The following is a 22,080-nucleotide window of genomic DNA, read 5'->3' as shown; positions in this document are numbered from 1 at the left end:
CTGAAAATGACTTCCATCAAACCAACCTGCTCCGATTTACCCCACCCCTGTATGTGGTGGCCGTGTGGGAAGGTTGTTTCTTTTCTTTTTTTGTAATTGTGCTTTATTTTTGATCTTATGTCATCATTGTACAAGTAGAAATACAGCCATTAAAAAGATGAACTATTGGATTGTTTTTTGCTTTTTCAAACCGTGGTGTGCTCCTTCCTACACAAACACACACACACACACACACACACACTCACAAAAATTCATATTGTATACATTTATTTTGTGTGTAGGCAGTATGTATGCGGATGTTTGTGTGACAGTGAGTTACTGCATCTGTGCTGTGTTGCAGAGGTTAGCAGCCCCAGCTTCTGTGCTCCATTTGAATTGTCCCCTGAGTGTTGTGTACTGAACCTGGGTCCGCGGCGTCCACCTCTTCCACTGATCCAGCAATGACAGCATCCACCCCCACACCCCTCCAAGTCTGAAGCTCTCCCCGGAGCTCCCCTGGCGCCTGGCTGCAGCCGTGCCCCACGAACAGCAGCCCCTGTGGGTGGGCACTCGGCTGGCTGTCAACTTCCGCGACATCCACCACCCAGCATCCATCCTGGAAACACAAGTGCTGCCACTTCTGGCAGTGATCTCCATATCTTTTGATATTAGAGCAGCGCTTCTCTCACTTTGACACTCACATTGTGGCTTGATGTTGCCCTTGTAAGACTGGCACAAACACACATGCCCTCAGTACCACCATGGGAGGCAGAGGCAGAGAGATGACAGCTATATCTAAAGTTTACCCTGCCAGCCAATGTCTTATTCCACGGAGAATGACCAAGTGACCTCAAGAAACTCCGGTCGAGACAAAAGAGGTCAGTGCCAGTGCTGGGTCACTTTGCAGTCCTTCACAGTTTGAAAACTCTGTGATTGAACATGCACATTCGTGTTTTAAGTTCTTGCTTGCTTGTTTGTTTTGCCCTGCAGCAGGAAGGTAAGAAAGCATTGTCAGCTAAAAAAAAAAAAAAGCTTTGGAGCCGGTATGAATTCAGACGCGCTACCTGAAGACGTTCAGCATGGTTAGCAGTTCATGGTTTTGTTTTGTTTTTCCTCCACAACCAGCTTATATACTTATTATTATATTATTAGGGCAGCGGTGAAGTGTATTACGCCGAAGGAGTGATGTGAGAAGTGTAGACCAGACACAGGTACTTCGCAAAATGTCACAACCGCGCCGCTTTTTAGGGGGACAGGAAACTGAAGACTCAATGCAATTTGACAAGTTTGGCGAGTGTGCGCGCATTCCTTTCGTGTTAGACAAAACGGCGTTTGTTAGTCACGCCTAATAATTATTTGCCTCAACCTGAGCGATACCTCCATGAATTGAATTTTACATAATTCAATTCATGGAACATGAACCCAAGTGGACCGATGACCCAACGCAGCGGCCGGACATTATGCTCATGCTTATCTGTACACATTGCCGTATTGCACATTATATGTACAAGTGTTGTCTATAAATAACCAACCTGCTAATAGCCAAGTGTTTGCTGAAGGCAAGACTGAAATACAGTTGGAGATGACAGTCGTGTTTGCCGTTGCTGCTATACTGTACTGTACTCCAGCAGCCTCCCACTTGCTATCCATCAGTAGGACCTGTCACCAGCATCATTTAGCTATTTACCACACTGACAACGAATATTCATGTGCCTTATGTGCTTCAAATCTGATTGTGAAAGCTTTGGTTATTAATACGGTTGCCTCTGGTTTCTTATTCGACATGATTTAAATGACAAAAGTGATGTTCCTTCTTTTGCAATTTGTAGTACCCGTTCTGTTTTTTTGTGTTTTTTTTTTTTTTTTAAATTTGACACTTCATAATTCACATAAAAATAGTTGGATGGAACCATGAATCATGATGATAGTTCATAATTCATATTTATTGTCATCAAAAAGGAATTGACACCGTTACCAAAAATGACAAATTGCCATACTCTGGAGGCTCGTGCATTCTTGAGCAGTGCCCAAAGCGACCCCTGAACAACAGGAACAGCTGCTGGAGATTCATGCAGCAACAAAGGCACTTCCTGAAGCACGTAGGATGACTAACTGTTTGTTCCCGAACCCTAGGTTTATCCTGGTTTAATCATTTTCACAGATGAGCAGGTTTTCCAGGTGGAGGGGGAAACAAAAGGTCAAGCTGCAGCATGTTGGGCTCGGCGTCAGCACCATGTAGGCTCCTGTGCTCACGAGGTGATCCGCGCTTTAGTCCAACAGTCATCCGCAGCACTTATGGAAGGAATTTGCATGTCATCGTTAGGCCTTAAGTTTCAGGTGTATACGGCACACATCATCCTGTAAGTGGAGGAAGCAGCTTTCGGGTTTGCAGAGCGAGGCCCTGTATTGGAGTGTCCCTTTAGGTGACTCTGACCAGTGGAAAGAGGACAAAAGGGGACATCTGGAGACCTTAATGTTATCGCAAACACAGCATCGCTACTATTCTCAAATGTAATCGCTGAACGTTATTACCATTACGTCGCCAGTATCAGCGGGTTCTGTTCTGCGAGGCACATTTCCCCTCGTCTGGCTGGAGTGTCTGGCCCTGAGGTGGACCAGGCGGTTCGGGTAAAACCAGCCTTTTTCAGAGCTGAAAACATTACACTGGGCCACGAAAACAGGGAAGGAGGCCGAAACCTCCTTTATCCTTTTTAACCACAGCACAGCAGCATCTTGAAAGTGTTCATTGTCTGTCATATCATATGATACTCATATAGTTAACATATGGACATGATAAACTCGTGTTTTGCATTCTCAGGACAGAGAAGGAGTGTCTTCAGACAGCGCAGAGGGGAGAGCAGTGCCGCTTTACAGCATTTCCCCTTTGCTGTAAAGAGTTTTACTCGTTTGTCGGGGACAGCTGCGCTTCTCCTCTGATGACGCTCTTACAGTGCTTTGCTTTGCTGGAGGAGCGGGAGGGAGTAAGCTGCAAGCTGCACAGGAAACCGCACACAAAACCCTCTAAAGGTGTCTCCAGTGGCACACATCTGTGAAGTTGGAGGCGAAAGCGAGAACAGAGGAAATGGAGAGAAAGAGCGGCAGCATGGGAGGCGGCAGAAGTGCGGATGTGGACAGATGGACGGGGAGTTTTCCGTTTAAACATCATCACCATCCTCATCATCCATGTCAATTCTGTCCGCCGGGGACCCGCCGCTCGGTGGGATGATGATGTCTCCCCTCCGCAGAGAGATGGCCATCAGGGACTCAACTCTCTGCTGCAGTTCTTTTCCCGACACAGTCATAAACACCATCCTTCCCTGACTACCCACTGCATTACAGCGATGATCAACGGTACACTTTCAAGCAGAGCCCATCCCCAGCTTCCCTTTATCAAGCTACATTTGTTCCTTGGGGTTTGTCGATGCATCCCAGCTCAATTATCTCAAAATATTACGTATATGCATGTTTATTCTCTCCATTCAGAGTAATATACTGTTAGTGCAGCGTTTTTAATATGCAAACCACTCTTGTCAACCAAGCTGGGATTGAGAGGCTACCAATTATTTGCCGTCAGACAGTGAGAGATGATTATCTAGGTGAGGGACTTGGTTCATCCTCAGCAGCTAGGAAGTGGCGTATTGATTGGCCATCAGGGAACTAATAACACAAGGTTATCTACACGTAGCATGAGACAGTCTCCCCGCTTAATACAGCAGCCCTATCTAGATTTAATATGTCCTCATAGCACGGAGCCAGAGAGCAAAGGAAGGGGTGTGCATCTCCCAGAGCCTAACAAAGGTCACAATATCGTAAAACAATCTATGGGGGCGCGCAACGCAGTGGGATTGTTTGCTGTGCTGTCACAGCTCTGTTTCACAGGCTTCGCTGAGCGTCTCTCCCGCTGCTTGTACTGTCCACTGACACGGCAGTCTTAAACATTCATGTCAGTTTTATAGTTGGTCTGTAGGCGAATGGAATTTGATTTGTGGCGCTCCCAAAATTGACAGTTTTCATGAAAGAAATTTCAATTGAAACATCTCTTAAAAACAGTCCCAAAGACCTCACTGTCTAACAGTTTGTTTTTCGAAGGACTACGTCTTTGGCAGAAAGAATGAAAACAGTTCACAGCGAGGTCAGTGGTTTATTCTGAGTAACAGTCACAATAAAAGCCTTGTGAGGAAATGAAGGGATTCTGTCCACTGAAACGCTGGAGGGCTTTTAATGTGAAACAGATACAGGAAGTGTCGGGTTCGAATTAAGAGCCCAGTGCAGTAAGAAAACTTTAACAGGGAGGCTTCCTACTAAAATATGCCCAAATATACTTTGGCGTACGCTGTATACAAATTGGACGGCCCTCAGCAGTCCTGACTTCACTGGTTCTTGTAAACCTGGACAAAAACTGACTGAAACTCCGCATGACTAGGCTCCAATAACTGTTTGGCTGGACGGGCCTTTTAACGCAATACGGAAATAATGTCCCCAATAAACAACCCACAGTTTTCTGTGACAAAAATACTAAAATGTTCCGTGTGCGAGGAGGACAGATAAGGCGCATATCTATTTAAATCGTGCCACTCGCTGTCACAAACAAGCCCAGCGGTAAGTACACCGCGTGCACAGTGTCATAATGCGTGAGGCTGCCTGGGCGCGGTGATCTGTTGTCTGAACATAAATCACAACACGCTGCAGAGAAGGGACCGTGTTTCCTCCTTCCTTTAAACCTATAGAGAGCCTTTCTCCCGAGAAGAAGTCAACATGACCTCAAACGCAATGCTCCCCCAGCCACTTTCCAGGTCATGGTAGAGACTCCTGGACACATAATACCTTTCTCTCTCTCTCTCCTTGTCTTGTTCTGTCTTCTTCAAATTCTCCACTGCATGCATGACTGGAAATATATTAAAACTGGAAATAAAAAAGAATATGGAAACACTCAAGAGTGGCAAGAAGGTGGTCAGACAGACTTGTAATCTGAATGCTTCTACTGTAGGTTGTTGGTGTGTGTGTGTGTGTGTGTGTGTGTGTGGTGTGAGCGCATAATCCAACCTGGGGCTAGTGGAGTAATCTTAAAGCCAGTCAGTCTGCTTTAGAGTGCGCCATTGTTTCTCAGGCTAAAAAAACGCCGGGCCCCCGGAATAAAAGATTTTCCCCCGAGCAGAGTTCAAGGTTTTGGTGGGGGAAAATACTCTGGGGAGGCTGAGCACGCCGCGAGCTCCAAAGATTACATTCCAGTCCCCGGCTCGCAGTCAAAAGCTCGCCAGACGGAACAGGAAATTGTGTCGCTGTCAGTGAAAATGCGCAGAGAGAAATGTAAATGGCCCTCCAAGTAACGGACGCCTCATATGCAACCCCCGGTTGTGTCCCCTGGGCCCTGCCTGTCCACCACGTCCATCTTATGTCAAATAGCTGGTTTTTAATACTGGATAGGGACGGGGGATGGAATATACTGTGTGTGTGTGTGTGTGTGTGTGTGTGTGTGTGTGTCTGCGCATGCAGCTGTGAAACCACGCAGTGACGTCCAGCATAGCAAGCAGGCCATGCTTATATCAGAGAAATTAATTGAAATGTCATTATTATAAAAAAAATACTCATCAATAAAATCCGTCGAAGAAGAAGGTGTTAACAAAAAAGAAAGTTGTGTGATCCCGAAATGAGACGAGAGCGTCAGAAGACAATAAACACATCAGTCAAGTTAGCAAAGTCACATTGTTGAACATAAACTACTGCCATTGTTAAAATGAAAGCCTTCATGTTCAAAGTCTGTCTTCCAGCTGACAGTTCCATTTCAGCAACACTGTCGGAGACAAAACAAACACATCTAAAGGGAACAAATTACAGCCACTGAGATTTCCCCTCAGTCAGGCGCCAAACCGAAGCCGAGAAAAGCTATCAGTCATTGCGGAGAATAAATTGACACACACACACACACACACGCACGTGCACGAAAAGGGAAACGTCTGGAATTAAAAGCGTGGTCGACGTGTCAAAGTGCCTGGAGTCTATCTCAGGGGTGGACCGGGAATAAAAATCACCCCTGGACTTTTGACTCGGACCACCCCCCCCCCCCAAAAAAAACCCACCTGGAGATACACCACCACCCGTATGTCCACACTTTGCAAGAATGCGGTGAAGGTGTGAGGTCTCACACAGTCCTCAACAAAGCAAGCACTCTCTAAAATGACCACATGTCTGATTTAACTCACAAGCAACTAAAGTAGCATCAACAGTGAACATTAATAGCTGCTAACATCGTATTACTGTTCACTGTACAGGTATTTTCCATGTTCCACTACGAGTATTATTCTGGAAACGGCACAGTGCAGCAACGTAATTCATTTTAGTAGATGTCTTCATTGAATCCTCCTGTAACAAAGGTTTGTTTTAGGCTCCAACCATGAACCACAACATCTCGTCTCTTTACTATCGATGTCAAGTAAAGGGTATGGGACGCCCCCCAATAAAATGATTATGTAAAACAAGTCAGCTGCTAGCGGGGTCGGTGTTAAAATAACCAGCCGGGTAACCCAGCATGATTGTTTGTGGGAGGGAGACAGGGAAGATGGCAGCCTGTCTCACTGTGTGGTGGTGTTTTTGTTTTTCTTTGTTTGTTTTTTTTCCCCAATTGCATCAACCCCAGCGTGTGTAGCGACCCATCAGGAAAATCTCCAGGTACTCCCCATGGCAACTCCCCCCTTACACTGCCTTTACCCGAGCAGAATGTCAGTTGTGTTTGTGCCTTTTGTTATAGCAGATATAAAAAAAAAAAGAAAAAATCTAAATGATCAGGACTGACTGTACAGCTAAAAGCGCCTCACCTCTTTAAAACATCTGCCGGCGTACTGATAGAGTAACCGTGTTTACCTTGAGCATTGCAATGCCATGCATGACTCACTCTGGAAAGGGCACTCTATCCGAGTTCACAAAATTCAATAAAATATAGTATAAGCCACTGTCATTGACCACAGTAGGTAATCAGTATATATTCACAGCTTTGAGTGCAAGGAGACTGTGTGTGTGTGTGTGTGTGTGTGTGTGTGTGTGTGTGTGTGTGTGTGTGTGTGTGAGTGAAAGAGTGTGCACGTATAGGGGGAAAACAGGGAGTGGCCTCCAGAAGGAGCACTGTAGGTCATGTAGCAAATCAGGCCTCCAGGCTTTATTGTGAATCAGGTGTTACCACCAGCACTCTATCCAAAACAGAGAGAGGGAGAGACAAAGAAGAAAGAGGGGGGGAGCGATTTATCAATGCAAAGTTAATAACATCCATTTGAATCTAACTAAAAATCAATATTTCATTACCAAATTGTTAGTGGGAATGAAGAAGGATTGGGGAAGTTGGGGTGGCTGTGGTGGGAGGGAGGCGTCGGGAGAGTTCGATGGGGAAGACGGGATGATTCATGGGGCCATCAGGCCGGGGGGGTGGGGGGCAAAAGAGGAGGGTACTGGAAAAACTTAGAGAGGGGTTTGCTCACCAATGACCTTGGCGACGAGGGGAAAAGTACATAGAAGAAAATGAAAGCAACTGTCATGTGCCTGCAGGTCAGAGTCAGCTTATAAATCATCACTGGAGAGCAGATGTGGTGTGTGCTTGTGTGTGGGTGTGTGTGGGTGTGTGTTTTGTATTTGTATGTGTGTGCTGATTAGTGAAGGCAATTTTGTGATAATGCATCAAGGAAAAACAACTCCAATTTTTTTTTTTTTTTTTTTTTTTTTTTTTTAGCACAGTATATCTGTATTATTTCTAAAAAGTACACAATGAATAAGGATTTTTTGTGAATCATCTGTGAATCATGCAAAGCTACTCTGCTGGAAATTAGCATAATAGGTCCACTTTAAGCTGAATTCAGACACCAAAATTCCAGTCACTATGTCCCCTGCCTAACACAGACGCTTAAGAAGACAATGACAACTGTGCAGTTAAGTTACAACCAGTCTATTGTACAATACAGTGCATTTCCATTATGTATTCAGGTTTAAATTTAAACAAGTTTTAAAATAACCATACTGTTACACGCAGCGACTTGCTAGTAAAGTGTTACAGGAGTGATAGGATGGGACCTTGTGCGCAGTCTTTTTGAGAGGTGTGAAATTGAATGTTGCGTGTTTTTCTTTTCTTTTTTTTAAGATAATATTTCATCCTTCAAAGTTTGTGCCAAGCCGAGTGCCTCCACCTGGGAAAAACATTAATCAGACCACAATATCCTTCTGATACCAGCAATGTCCAAATGCATTTCAGTCATCATATGTAAATCTCGTGTAAAATGATGCCACTTTCATGTCATGAATGTATTTTGCCTAACCAGCCAGGTGCATTTCTTGGCTTTTAGTTCTCTTGGGGATGATGTTAATCTCGACCCCTTCACGCACATCACTGCCTGTCAAATGCAGATAATAGTGCAAGTGGCATATATACTGTGTCAGTATAAGATATCACCGCAGAAGTATGCATCTCCTTCAAGTTGTTGTTTCTTAATAATGACAGACTCTGTTGTTGATTTCAAATGAAAAGCACGCACAAAACTTCTCTGAGATGAGACTCCCGTTGTTTCCTTCTCCGTGTTTGCAGTTAATACGCAGCCTTATATGTACCTGATGGGAGGCAGACCATATGGATGTTGATACCATGATTTATATAATGATGATTATATTGAGCTTTGTGTAATTACCTTCACGGAGATCATCACACTTGACAGATATCACAGTGTTTGAAGAGGAAGTGAAGTGGGAAACAACAGCCAAAGAGGGATTAACACTGACAGCTATTTCAGCTCTCGACTAATTGACAATCTTTATTTTTTTTTTTTTTATGACAGTTTTTACGGGCTAAAATCATTGGTACAGTAGCGATTTCCATTAAAGTGACTTAATTGGACTCTGCATTAAGATTCGTGTGTGTGTGTGTGTGTGTGTGTGGATGCAGGTACTTGTGGGAGTGCGCGAGCTGGGCGGGTGTCGTGAGTAGCGTGATCCTGTTGTGGTGCTGGCATATGGTTTATATAGCCGTAGTGACGTGTCGCACTCAGACTCGGTTATGAGGCCCAAATTCGTCAAATCCACCTCACCGTGGGTTTGATGAGATCAAACTTGCTTGTCTTCGCACCTCATCCTAGTACACCACTTTTGTTGGGTTTTTTTGGTCGGCGTTCCAGATTGCATGCACATCAGGTGACAATTAAGATATAACAACATAAATTGTCTGCCGTCACATCCAGTTACCTTCATTCCCTGACACCTTTCCCTTCAATTCAATACAAGAACCCCCCCCCCCCCCCCCCCCACACGCACCCACACACACACACACACAGAAAAAAAAGCTTCTGCATTACCCTGACCAAAAAACTGACAGTTTGTGGTGCTTTAAATTAACACCGTCTCTTCCTACCACCCATCTCGTTCCACATTCACCTGTAATGAGCAATTATAGTTAGGTGGACCCATCTGTAAAAGTTTCCTCTGCGTTGCCTTTGTTCCTCTGCTTCTCTGAGATCCTGCTGCGACTTCCTTCACCCCACTTACCACGGCACATTTCAAACAATCCAAATATGGCACGTGCACTCTAAATAATTCAGCTGCTGCTAACATTAAACAACTGTTAACACGCTAGAATAATTAGTTATGCTTGCTTGACATGTTTGCGTCTTTAATAATTAATGCATTTGTCTTAATTAACAACAACAGTGTTTTAGCCTTGTTACTTCTTTCTCAAGAAAATAAAGTAGAAAACAGGCAATTACACTGTGAATATTAATTAGACACCCTTATCAAAAAAAAAACAGATAATGGGCCATGGGGGGGGGATCAGTTGTATTCTAAAGGAAAGTGACGAAATATGTAAATCCTTCTTGTCACTCTTTCAGGTATCCCAGTAGCAAAGCGTCTTTGTTATTTTATTTTGGAAAGACATAGATTTGAAAAATCATGCCAGAGTTGACCACACGGAATTCACTAAAACATTAACGCTGTCAATGGAGTCTGCTGATTAATGGAATAATTATGCTTATGTTATTTAGCTGAATTATAAATGCAATCGCATTAATCATAGATTGGACCCTAAATGCTTTGTGAAACCCGTTTCTCTCATGTGGGAAGTGTTCAGTGCAGCAACAAAGAATGTATGTTTTTAAATGATAGTTTTGAGAACTGGATTTAGTCTTAAGATGACGCCCCATTGCATTTCCAAGTCTTTATGGCAGCCCATGGCGTAAAGCTCACGTGATCTACACACACACACACACACACACACACACACACACACACACACACACACGATGCAACCACTTAAAGGGCAATTCCAGTATTTTTCAACCTTTTGTGCAATTGCCCCCAAGGATTGCATTGCAACCATTGGAGCTTGTTTTGCGGCTGCTGGCTAGGACAATCTACTGGATCAGTTCCAAAACTTTTTGTACCTATTAGTCATTTAGGAATTACCCTTTAACATCTCAGGATCAAAACCTCACATGTCATTCCAAACGCTACCACGCTGACTGAAACGCACTGAAACACTTAGCATCCCCTGAAATTTGTCCCTTTCACGACTGAAGGCCTGTGAGCGGGTGAGCAGGGAGATGGTGTTGTATTTAAATTTTCATGGCTGGCGTCCTTGTTTTGGCAAAAATGCAGCTATCAATGAGAGGAGAGACAGGCGACAGGCATGACGCCCTACGTGCCGGATGACTTTGGGAAGACTTTGACAGCCACCCAGGAAGGGAAGTTATTTTCCCTCCTTTTTTCTCAAGCTGCCGCATGATTAAAAGCCAAATGAGTGACACTGCTCGACACCCCAAATCAGCCCACTGCATTAATATTTCACACAGATGGCAGCTGTGCATCACAACAACATGCGGCTAAGAACAAGAGGAGGAGAGGAGTGTTGGAGCAGGGTAAAGATCCTTTGGCGGTGTGGCTCTATTTTCTCGATTAAACATGACTGCACAGACAAAATACGGGACAAATGTATATAATATGTGGGCAAACATATTAAAAGGAATAGTTCGACATTTTTGGAAATTGCGCTCTTGCCGAGAGTTAGGGGAGAAGGTTGATACCACTCCCGTGTCTGCACAGCAACCAGTTAGCTTATGGCTCGGTGGTTGCTACGAATTCACCGAGCACAAGAGACCTATTTCTCTTAAAGCAACGGCAACCTACATCACTGTTCTAACAGAGAGCTTACACAGTGTTGCCTCTTACGAAATATCATCTTATTCAGTGAAATCACTTATTTATCGTATAATCGTGAGTGTACGCGTGTTGTGAACCCGCCTATGTAGGCGCATCTTGCTATCTGAATAGGTGGAAAACACTGCACCATTGACGTTACACCTGGTTTTTATCGGTCAATGGCGCCGTCACTTTCTGCTGTCTCACAGCAATAGCAACGCGCCTGGCCACACCTCGTTTTAAGACCAACACGCCAGGGATCATGCACTAGGTATTGTTTGGAAAAGCATCTCACATACACACATTACGGTGGTACAAGGCCACTAATGCAGTTTTTTAGTGTAACCACCATTGATACGAAGTAAACGGCAGTGGGTTGGAACGAGTCAATCGGAAGGTTCAGGAATTAACTTCATCGTTCTTATCTGGAACATTGTTGCAGCGATGGGGGGGGGACGGCGGTGGTGGCGGAATAACAGCCATGAAACACACAAGCCATCAGCAGTTGAGGGACAGCCTCAATTGGAAATATCCATATTTGGCAATATGCAAATTGTTGATGGTGTTGTAAAATACAGTGGAGGTGACAGCCAACAACATCTCAGTGGCGCTGATTAAAGTGTGAATGCTAAAAAAAAAACAAAAAAAAAAAAAAAAAGAGGGAGGGAGGAGAAGGCAGGGGCTGTAATGAGGGGTGCAGAGGCAGTCGATGGCAAAAAAAAAAAAAAAAAAAAAAAAAGCCCCATCCTGTCACTGTTAGGGGCCCCGCGCTGTGGCTTCCTCCCCTCACCGCTGTCAATAGCTGTCAGTCCTTAACGGCCTGTCCTTTGCTGCATTAGTATACTCTCACCACAGCAAATTCAACGACCATCATCCACTGACCTTCCCACTGGCGACTGTCCTCAGAGCCGGCCCCCACACATACGACCAGCTATCATTATCGAGACCTCAAAATGCAATGCGGATATTGCGCTGAAAAGGTTACGGGCATTCAGCAGCTGAAGGAAGGAAGGCCTTAAATAAATAAAGATACTATATATTAATAATGAATGAATGGCATTTGGGGCACAGAGCAGTGTGTGTTTATGGGTGTTTGTGTGTGGTCTCTTCACGCACACAGTGCGCCGGGTTTTTTTGAAAATGTCACAAAACCTGATTCATAGTCTGTCTTCTGAGTGCATTATTTGAGTTTGACAATCTTAATCATTCACACTTCCCACATACCCCCTGTCTCCCTTCTTTTTTTTTTTTTTTTTTTTCTTTCCTCGGCTGTCATGGATTATTGAAATATAAAAATAAGTGGTAGACGGGGCCCCCCGGAGCGGTATCAAAATGTCAGGTTTGTACTTACAGCCCGGTGCTGCTAGACAGGGTCAAGGGCTTCAATTATTGGTGTATGTACAGTGTGGCGCTACATGAAAGGTTATGTCACCCGTCGGCTGTTTACTCCTGAACACCAGAAGGTAACCAATGCAATGCTCCACCATAAACTGCACTGATATGGAAGAACGGGAGAGAAAGGTAGGGAGCAGGTTCACATTCAAAGCCAATGAGTGAAAGGGCTGACCTAAAAGGGTGCCGCGCAATTTATTTCTTATAATTCAGCCTGTGAAGCTATAAGGACCTTATGTTAGTCCTGAATTCTAGCCAGCATCTTACTCCTAGTGTTTTAATTGTATTAAGACATACGCACTTTATTTATTCACCAAAAAAAAAGCTAGTGGCTCGCAAGAGACCGGACAAAGGAATCTGCGAAGGCTGATAGATCATTCTGAACACAATCACGATGATGTATTGCTCTTTATACCATCCTGGGTTTAAAATGATGACATGGAAACCAAGTGACATTAATGGCAGGTTGGAGTCCTCTCTGTCTGTCTCTGCCCCCCCCCCCCCCCCCCCCACCCCCCATCTCTCCCTCCTTTGCCAACACCCACACAAGTCTTCAGTGCCGATAGAAGACTTCCTGTAAAAAGCCTCAGAGTTATTGGGAGTGATATGAAATTTTCTAAATGTCATTAATTGACACCTTTTTCTGTACGAGCTGTCAGTGGGGAGACAGAAAGGTCACAGCTCTGGGGGTGAGATATATATATGAACCTCCCCACCTGCCAGTCCAGTGAGTTATGGCTGTCGTTAACGCAAGGGAATGGATGGAGGAGCCGCTTCTGAAAGCCTCTATCGATCCCCTTCCTGCTCCAGAGGAATCAAGGGGCCTGAATGTGGCGCAGGGTTTCCTGGGCAGACACAAAGGGGCTGATGTGGAAGTTCCCCGGAACAAGGGCACTGTGTTACCTCGTCCAAAACAAGACTTTTTTATTTTGCTCCGAATAAAGGGAAAGAGTTTTAGTTTAGTTTTAGTTTTTCAAACTGATTTGCTAATGTTCCCTCATCCACTGCATGTTGGGATATGCTCCAGCTGGCACAGAAAATGGATGGATGCACAATTGTAACTTCTGTTCAAAAGGCCATGTTGGTTGTTGGGCCTGTAAGGAGTTGTGGGAATGATAATTTAACGTGTTAATGTGATTTGGGGGGAACAAATGAAAATGTTAATGATTCTAACCTAGGTTAGGGAGTCTAGGTCTACCGGGATATTCAGGAGCAGCACAGGTTTTGAGGACGGTACACTAAAATATTTGAAATACTAATGTTCTAAAAAGAGAATTAAAATGGGATAAAACACCCATAAAAACTAAGAGAAGTCCAGCACAATGAGAAGGAAGGCAATCTAAAAGTCTAATTAAATAGAGGGAGGAATACAGCGTTCAAGGTACACTGAGGGAGATTCATACACCAGCCGTCAATGACCACATGCACCCGTTTGTCAGTCAAAGGCAGAAAGGGCTCTAAAATACATGCCTGGTTACAACTGTGCACTAAAACATGCAATGACTACACATAAAAACCTGCACCAAAACCATGCAATAATACTACAACATAATAAATATGCATCAACAAGTGTCCACAGCGAACCATGTACAAACACAAAAGTACACTCCGCAGTGTTTCTGCTGTGTGACATGTCCCTCTGGGATAACCAGAGTTTATGCCATTGTTAATCTGCATCGTACAGTGCTTACTATTGTTGGACAACATCACAGTCAGATTACATTCAAACTTCAAATGAAGCTAGTTTGAAAAACAAGACGCATCCTTATCGACAAAGTCTCCGACAGACTGATATGGACTAAATGAAGGGAACTAGGCCTTGCGAGGTGAAATTACTTAAATGTGCACACACCATACGACTGGCAGTTGCTGAGCCCCCTTGTGGATTGCCTGTGGTTTGCAACTCCAGTGGACGTTTATACTGCAGGGAAGATTTTGTTACTGCTTCATCATTGTATCATAGGGCAAAAAAATTAAAAAAAGAAGGATGAGGAGATCAGAGAGCCGAATATTTGATTATGGCTTCCCGGAAGCGGATGTGATCCAAAATTTCAGGATGTCAAGGGTCACTTTTAACTACATCTGTCTGCGCCTCTCCACAAGACTCTCGCATCAAGACAGACGACCCATCTCCCTGAGAAAGCGTGCAGGAGTTGGGTTGCATTGGCTGGCAACAGAGGTAGACAACCCCTCAAGTTAAGATACTTACGAGGTCTGACACCTCACTGTCCCTCCACCTGGTCGCCTCTGTCTTCCATGTTTGTATTATGACCCCCGCCAGCGCAGAGTTGTGACAAATGACGATCTAGAGTGACGTAAAAGTCGCATGAATTCCGACGTGACTGGCCCAGATCAGAGTTGAAAAGGTCCGATTCCATGTGATTGGGTCGGGGTTGCAGTCTGAATTTAGCGACATGTGAATGGCGGCGCACAACACAAGGTAGCTTGAGCGCTACCTAGCTGGTGTGCTAACCCGCTAGCATGTGAACTAACTAACTAGCTGGTGAACCAGTTGATTCGTTCTTGTTGACTGTCATTCCTCCAAGCCCTTTGCATCGACCAAAAAAGAAACTGAGCTTCTAAAACTGCTCGCTAGTTAGCCTTCTCGTTTGCTCCCAAGTTAGCCCAGTGGCTAGTGGTGGGTCATCTCACACGCTAAGTGCAGACGTGGACGGGGGGACAGATCCATGCGCTGCAACGTGGGACTGCCCTGGGCATTCCAAGAAAACCTGATGAGGCCAAATCGGCTCCATGAACCTCTGCTATTAGAGTGTTAATGACCTCGTCCCGCCATTCATCTCAATTTATTTGAACCGATTAACTCTTAAAACTCCGCTGCATTTGCAACAACACGTAGCAGATGATGTGATCTCAGTGACACATTGGCCCTAAAGCACTCCAAGACATTGTGCCAGCAATTTTGAAAGCCAGCAATTTCAGATGTGACTGAAGTCTGCTCTGCAGTAGTGCAAAAGAAAGCCAGTGTTGATAATTCAAACTGGGGCGCTGGAGAAATCTACACCCCCTTCCAGACTTAGCCGGCAGCTCTCGGTCTCTACTTCTCTGACGGGCTGCAGAGGAAAGATGGTTCATTTCTGACTGAATGTTGTGCTACATAACCGTTTTAACCATTTTAACTGAAAAATGGGTTTCTGCCTCACCCGTGGCCACTGCTGCCCCCCCCAAGAAGGAGTGAGGCAAAAGGAAGAGGTGGAGGAGGAATGAGGAGGAGAATTTAGAAAAAGAAACGTGCAGTGGGGGAGAGAGGATCCCTGTTTTCTATTGTATTCTATTCGACTGCAACCTGTTTTGTTCTGACATTCTAACATTTCTGAACTCTAATCAGTTTGTGATGTGGAGATCATTAACAATTACAGGCGGGTGCACACAAACTCGCGTATACACATTCCGTCACACACACACACACACACACACACACACACACACACACACACACACACACACACCTTTGCCAAATGGATGCCGCCCAACCTAAACACCAGCGTATTCTAAACCCTAAATCTCAGGAAGACTGCCTGACATGGGAAAATGTTGAATTACTTCCTGCCACGTTAACGTATAGCTTTCATCCGTTTCTGTGGCCGATTACGGAGAACAAAGCCGCATGGTTAGTGGCAGTAGAAGGAGTTGAAAGGCCATTTTAAAGTATACTGTACAGTATAAGCTGTATAAGCAGAATGAAGTGGTATTTTCTCAAATGTAATCGCTTTAAAGTTGCAGTGTTGGCATGCCTGTTGGTTTTGGTGGTCGGGACTGAGCAGTAACAAAGTCATGAGTCCAGCATGGCCGTCAGTGTGAAACACAGGATTACATCAATGTGGGATTAGCAGATACTGAGTTTTGATTGGCCATGGATAATGGAGAGCAGTAAACAGTGCATCCTTCAGTGTGTAGGGTGCCATGTAGGAGGGATGATTTGCACTCAAATATATGGATTCACAATGTTTTTTTTGTTTTTTTTTAATGTATGTGTGCATTAATATGTCTCTGCTTGTGAGTATGTGTGCGTTTGTGTGTTGCTGGAGTTCTTCAGGCATCCAGTTACAGAGAGGGTAATTCATCTGATTAGGCTGATTGGTCTCCAGTAAATAACTCACTACAAGATTAGAGGGGTAATTCCTGGGCCAGAACAGAAGCTGGAAGTGCTAATCAATGGAGCTGCCTCACTGACGAGACGACATTTTGGCTGCTTGACCACTAATGTATGGAGGGAAGGGGTGGTGTGTATGTGTGTTTGGGGGGGGGTGCTGTTTGTGCGACAAAGTTTTTCTGTGGTTGTTTGTGAACGTGCACACGTATTGCACGCATGTTGTATTTCTGTGCGTACACGCATGTGTGCATCTGTGTGCGGTTGTACGTGTGCGGGGGTTTCAACACTTGACAGTCTGAACTCTTTTCAAACGTAACGTGTGATTAATGAGGCTGCTTTATAGTGGTGAGCGAGAGCAGGGAGAGCGAGCGAGCGAGGGTGGGGGCTTGAGTGGGCTCCAGAGTCACAGGACCGGGACAATATTGACATCTACATTATTTACTGAGTGATCGGAGCAGCCAAAGGGCTGCTGATTAGAAAACAATAAATGCTGTTATTGGTGATCAGGGCCTTAGCAGGACATTGCAAATGCATGTCCCAGCCTTTCTAATTACTGCAGCCACTGAGCACTGGACAGTGATAAACCAATAGCTATACCACCCGTCCATCTGTCTGTCTGTCTTTAACCATTTTAAATCATAACATTTCTTTGAAATTCCACGACAGACATACAATACACAGAAATATTTATAGCATTGAACATTATACTATAAGTTCATCAGCAGAATTAAGAAAAAGCACTGCTCTGCTTTCTCAACGGGCTGCAAAATCACTGCTACTGAGGAAGTGAAATATTCACCAGATTTTAATAAAACTTATATGGAAGCTCAATTAAAAAAAGGAAATAAATTCTCAATCTAAGCTAAAATTAAGACTGTGGCTTTTGGCACAGAGATGCCGTCTTTTGCAATGCCAAATTACAGTTCTGTAGCCCTTGAAAAGTGTTGCTACCACCAAGAATATTCCAACAGCAAATGCAAACGATGAAAAAAAACGAAAAAAAAACGCTCTCTCACTTTCCGTCAGTAGCATCAAGTCATGCAGATATTTGGATGGAGGTGAAGGTGAATTCTGCATGTGGTACGGTGACCTCTTGACTTTTCAATCTCGCGCCATCGTCAGGTCAAAATGTCAGTTTGCCCGGTGCTTTGGTTTATGACCCAATACTTCCCATAAGCCTCAGCTGTACTTCATGTTTATTGCTAATTGGAAAATGACTTAAATTAGCACTGATTGCCTGTTTTGTTTTTTTATTTGCAGTGCACACAGCAATTTGTAAAATTCCCACCAAAGGCGCATTTTTAAAAAATTTCTTTTGATTTTGTGTGATCAATTATTTCTTGCGAAGCACTTCGCAAAGTCTGTTTCAGTGACGATGTTGTAAACATAAAACATTCATTGTCTCTCTGATATTAAAACATGACGTTGTGATTCGGTGCTACAATTAAAACTGCATTGAATTGAACCGAGTGCATTGAGTGCATATGGCCCCCGGTGATCAGTCACTGATGCTCTGTGGACATTACACACAGTGTAAAACTTTATTCCCGGCCACTTTTCAAACATACGGCTTGATCAGACCATGCAATGCCTGAAGCATGTAGACACCTGGTCCTACAGCAGGAGAATGTGTCTCAGCATTTCAGAGGTGAGGCCTTTTTCGTTTCAGTGCGAACACGTATTGTGCAGTATGTACATATGGTCGAAGGTCCCTATAATAACTTGTAGCACTAGACAGGTGGCTTGGGGTGCATTCAGATTGAAAAGAAGACAGAAAGTACTCATCTTGTTGGATTTATGTCTGCCTGGATAGAGAATCAGAAATGCCAGCACTCAACTTTGGCTGACTCCCCTCACTCCCTGTCCGAATTTATGTGTCTGTTAATATGACGCGACAGCGCTGTCCTTGACTCCAACACCTGTCAGTGGCCTGCGAGCAGCAGGGCCCGGCATCCCACACGCTACAAACCCAGATATAAAAATACGCCGTGTTGACACTGCAGCGAGCCACTAATCAGCTGGCATGTGTCACTGTGCTGTGAGTCGAGACGGGACTGAGTGGACCGACGCTGGCTGAGTCGACCGTTGTGTGTTGGCCATCCTTTTTGTGCTGTCTGGTCAGTCTTCTCTTTGCAAAAAATAAATAAAAAAATAAAAAAATATAGTCTCTATTTGATATTAATGGCGCTATATGTAACATAGTGCTCTTTCCTTACCTCTAGTGGCAACGATGGGAAACTACAACTCAGAGAGAAGAAATTTAGATCTCCAAATTCGAAGCCGACCACCTGACTCAGTGGCCACATAATGTTTGCCGTCCAACAAAAGAATTTTGCACCATTAAAGTCAGATGCATCATCCACGTCACAAGCATATGGCGGGGCAATGTTTTATATCAATACAGCCGACTAAATCAGCAACATAACTGCTTGCACTCAACTGCGCACTTTTTTTTTTACGCCAAGTCCATTTTACTCTGACTTGCCTGTGTAATTGATTGTGTATTGGGCAGTGACGTGCAATGGCACAGCAGTACTGTGGCTGAACTGATTGCGCACACACACATTCACAACTGAACACAGAGGTGTGCAGGCTCTTGGCAGCCATTGAAGTAACAGATGAGTGACTGGCATTCATCAGCGACACACTTCTTTCGTAAATGACAGCCATTTTGGACCCCAAGAGTCATATTTACTGACTTCTTGTACTGTAATAGAACAGTGCCACAGTCATTGTAGCTGTGCAGACCAAGAGGGCCACCACCACCAACAACAATAAAATCAAAGCTGTTCTTCCTAATGATTTTTAATCAATGAATCATTAATATATCAATCTGTCTGGTGGTGTATAGTAAAACATGCAAACTAACATGTTGACTGGAGTTCTAGAACCTGTCCGTAACATCACGATGTAGGTGAGCTCACGTCAAGCATTACAGCTACGAGACTTTCCTGATTTGTTTGTTTGTGAACGGAACAAGGTGGCGTGAGGTTGCTGTACTTGTAGAAGCTGTGTGAACGGGTTTGTGGAAGTGGGAACGTGGCTGTAGGCAGAGACAGACAGGAATGAGGAAAATCAGAGATCACACGAAGAGTGCTTCAGAGGAGCAACTAAGTTCTGGATCCAAAAAAAAACCTTTGAGACGAGTTGTTTCTGACATCACCACTGTCTTCTCAGTGGGTTACATCATCCTGTCAGAAAGACGCAAATGTATGTCGCAATGTTAATAAAAACCTAGCCCAACCAGACGATTAAACATAGGATTGTCTCCATAGGTTTATTAAGAGAATTGGACACCGCGTTCCAATTAACGCTGCCCACCAGGCACATATGCCAAAAAAAAAAGAAAAAGAAAAAAGGCTTTCAGACTCCGTGCCCTGTGCTTTTGGGCCCACAGAGCATGAGCGCTACAGTCCTCCTCTAGCTGAAATGTGTCAAAAGTTGGCTGAGCACTCTTATGGAAGTGCAGTTATTAATGTTAAATGATGTGTTGACCTTTCATCAGGCTAAATCTGCTTCTCCTGCTCTGACCTAACGTACCTTTAGATACACGGCTGCTTAATCAGGCAAGGATGCAGGCTGTTCTGCCATTGGCCGACTACTTCAGTCGGAGTCCTTTTTGAGTTTGAGTCTTAATTCTTAAAGACTTTTCAAATTATATTGGACTTCATGATTAAATACTGATGATGTAAAGAGTCATTTTGTAGTGTTTGCTGCACTCTTTTGTAATGATTGTGCATGGGGGGAGGGGGGGGGGTCAAGTATTTTTTGGGCCATATGACCTACAGTTCCAACTATGACCAATGTGCCAAAATGACCTCACAGGCCAGCACTGTTCGTGGGGGCTTGGTTGTCACTAGTTCCTGACACTAGAATGACAAAGACGCGTGAAATACTGTGCAGAGGTTTGTGGGATGCGGAGAACCTTCGAAGGATAGGCGTATGCTCTGCTCCCACAGAATTTGGGCAAAAGGTAGCATTCGGATTAGCCTTTAGGATTAGAAACAGGGCAGCCTGTTGACCCACAAAAAAAAACCCCACGGTGTTTGGTCTTGTATTGTATTGTATTTGTTTTCTGTGACAAAGAAACTCTATTGACCACTGGAAGGCATACTTTCTGAATTCATGTAGACATGAGGCAGGTGTCAGCACAGTTTTTTTTGTTTTTACCACCCTTCTATACTGCACTGATTGCCCTGGTCAGGCATTTGAAATGAAAATGATCCTGGAAAACACACTCAATCAATAATCAAGTGGAATCTGAGCAAAGTGCAACGTTGCTGAGTACACTGACGTCTCATCGGCGTCACTGGTAGTAGATGCAAAGAACCAGGCTAGGGGGTGTTTTTTTTTTTAATCGAATATTGGCCTTGTGTGTCAGGCTAACTTTAGCATAGCTGTGTATACATTTACACCTCACGCACAGAGATGCACAATGACTCACACAGTAGCACACGCGACTCTATGTATGAGTGTGTGTGTGTGGCAGAAAGAGAGAGAGGATGAGTGACAGTGTCCCCCGTGCCCCAGCACTCCATATGGGTGGGCGGGACCTCGCGACTGGCGAAGCGTCGGCCTGAAATCACCCATCTGCAACTTTGCAGGTGTTCCCAATGATTATATTATTAGCTCTATCCGCTGATCTTTGATTTTTTATGAGCTTTTTAGCATCCCAAGCCTCTGAGTCTGGGCGGGGTGGGGACATAAAATATATACATGCCTGGCAGTGCCATCTGCTTCCGAGATCTGCCACACACAACATATAGAGAATGTCTGAAGGAAAGCAGTTATGATCTGTTTGGGTTTGGTAGGCAGCAGCGGGAATGTGTGGATACGCGCAGACGCATTATGTGTGTGTGTGTGTGTGTGTGTTTTGTTTTCATGTCAACACGAATGGCCCTTACAACGACAGTAAGATGAGGAGAATCCTTCTCTTCTCACATCAATGAGTCAATTTGAGGCGTAGAATCTGGGAAGGGTCACTCCACCCAAATTGCAAAAGGACACACTTTCTCACTTACCCCTCGTGGTATTTAGCCGTGCACATTTTATTTGCTTTGCGTTCTGGTTTCGAGATGTTTGTCTGTGAGATTTGTTTGTGGTGCTGACAACATTTCAAAGGGACATCTGAGAAATTCAACCCCACAACGTCCCCTTCCAGATAATCTAGATAATCCACAGAGCTACATAGAGAGTACACTACTTCCTGCACTGGCACTGATATAAAATAAACATAATTCAAGGGGATGCTGGCATTGGAGGAATAAGTATTAAGTCACTTTACTTAAAGTCCAATCTACAACAGCTTTGTAAAGCACTTGTCCTGTGTTTTCCTTTGAGAAAAAAAAAAAAAAAAAATCAGAAACCAGTTTTGCATTAATTCAATGGAATAACGTTTGGTATCCGTCTATGTAGATGGAGACCCTAGTTCGATACAGCCA

This window comes from Enoplosus armatus, chromosome 1 (assembly GCF_043641665.1).
Source record: "Enoplosus armatus isolate fEnoArm2 chromosome 1, fEnoArm2.hap1, whole genome shotgun sequence".
Taxonomy (NCBI): Eukaryota; Metazoa; Chordata; class Actinopteri; order Centrarchiformes; family Enoplosidae; genus Enoplosus; species Enoplosus armatus.
Note: the sequence above shows the minus strand (reverse complement) of the source record.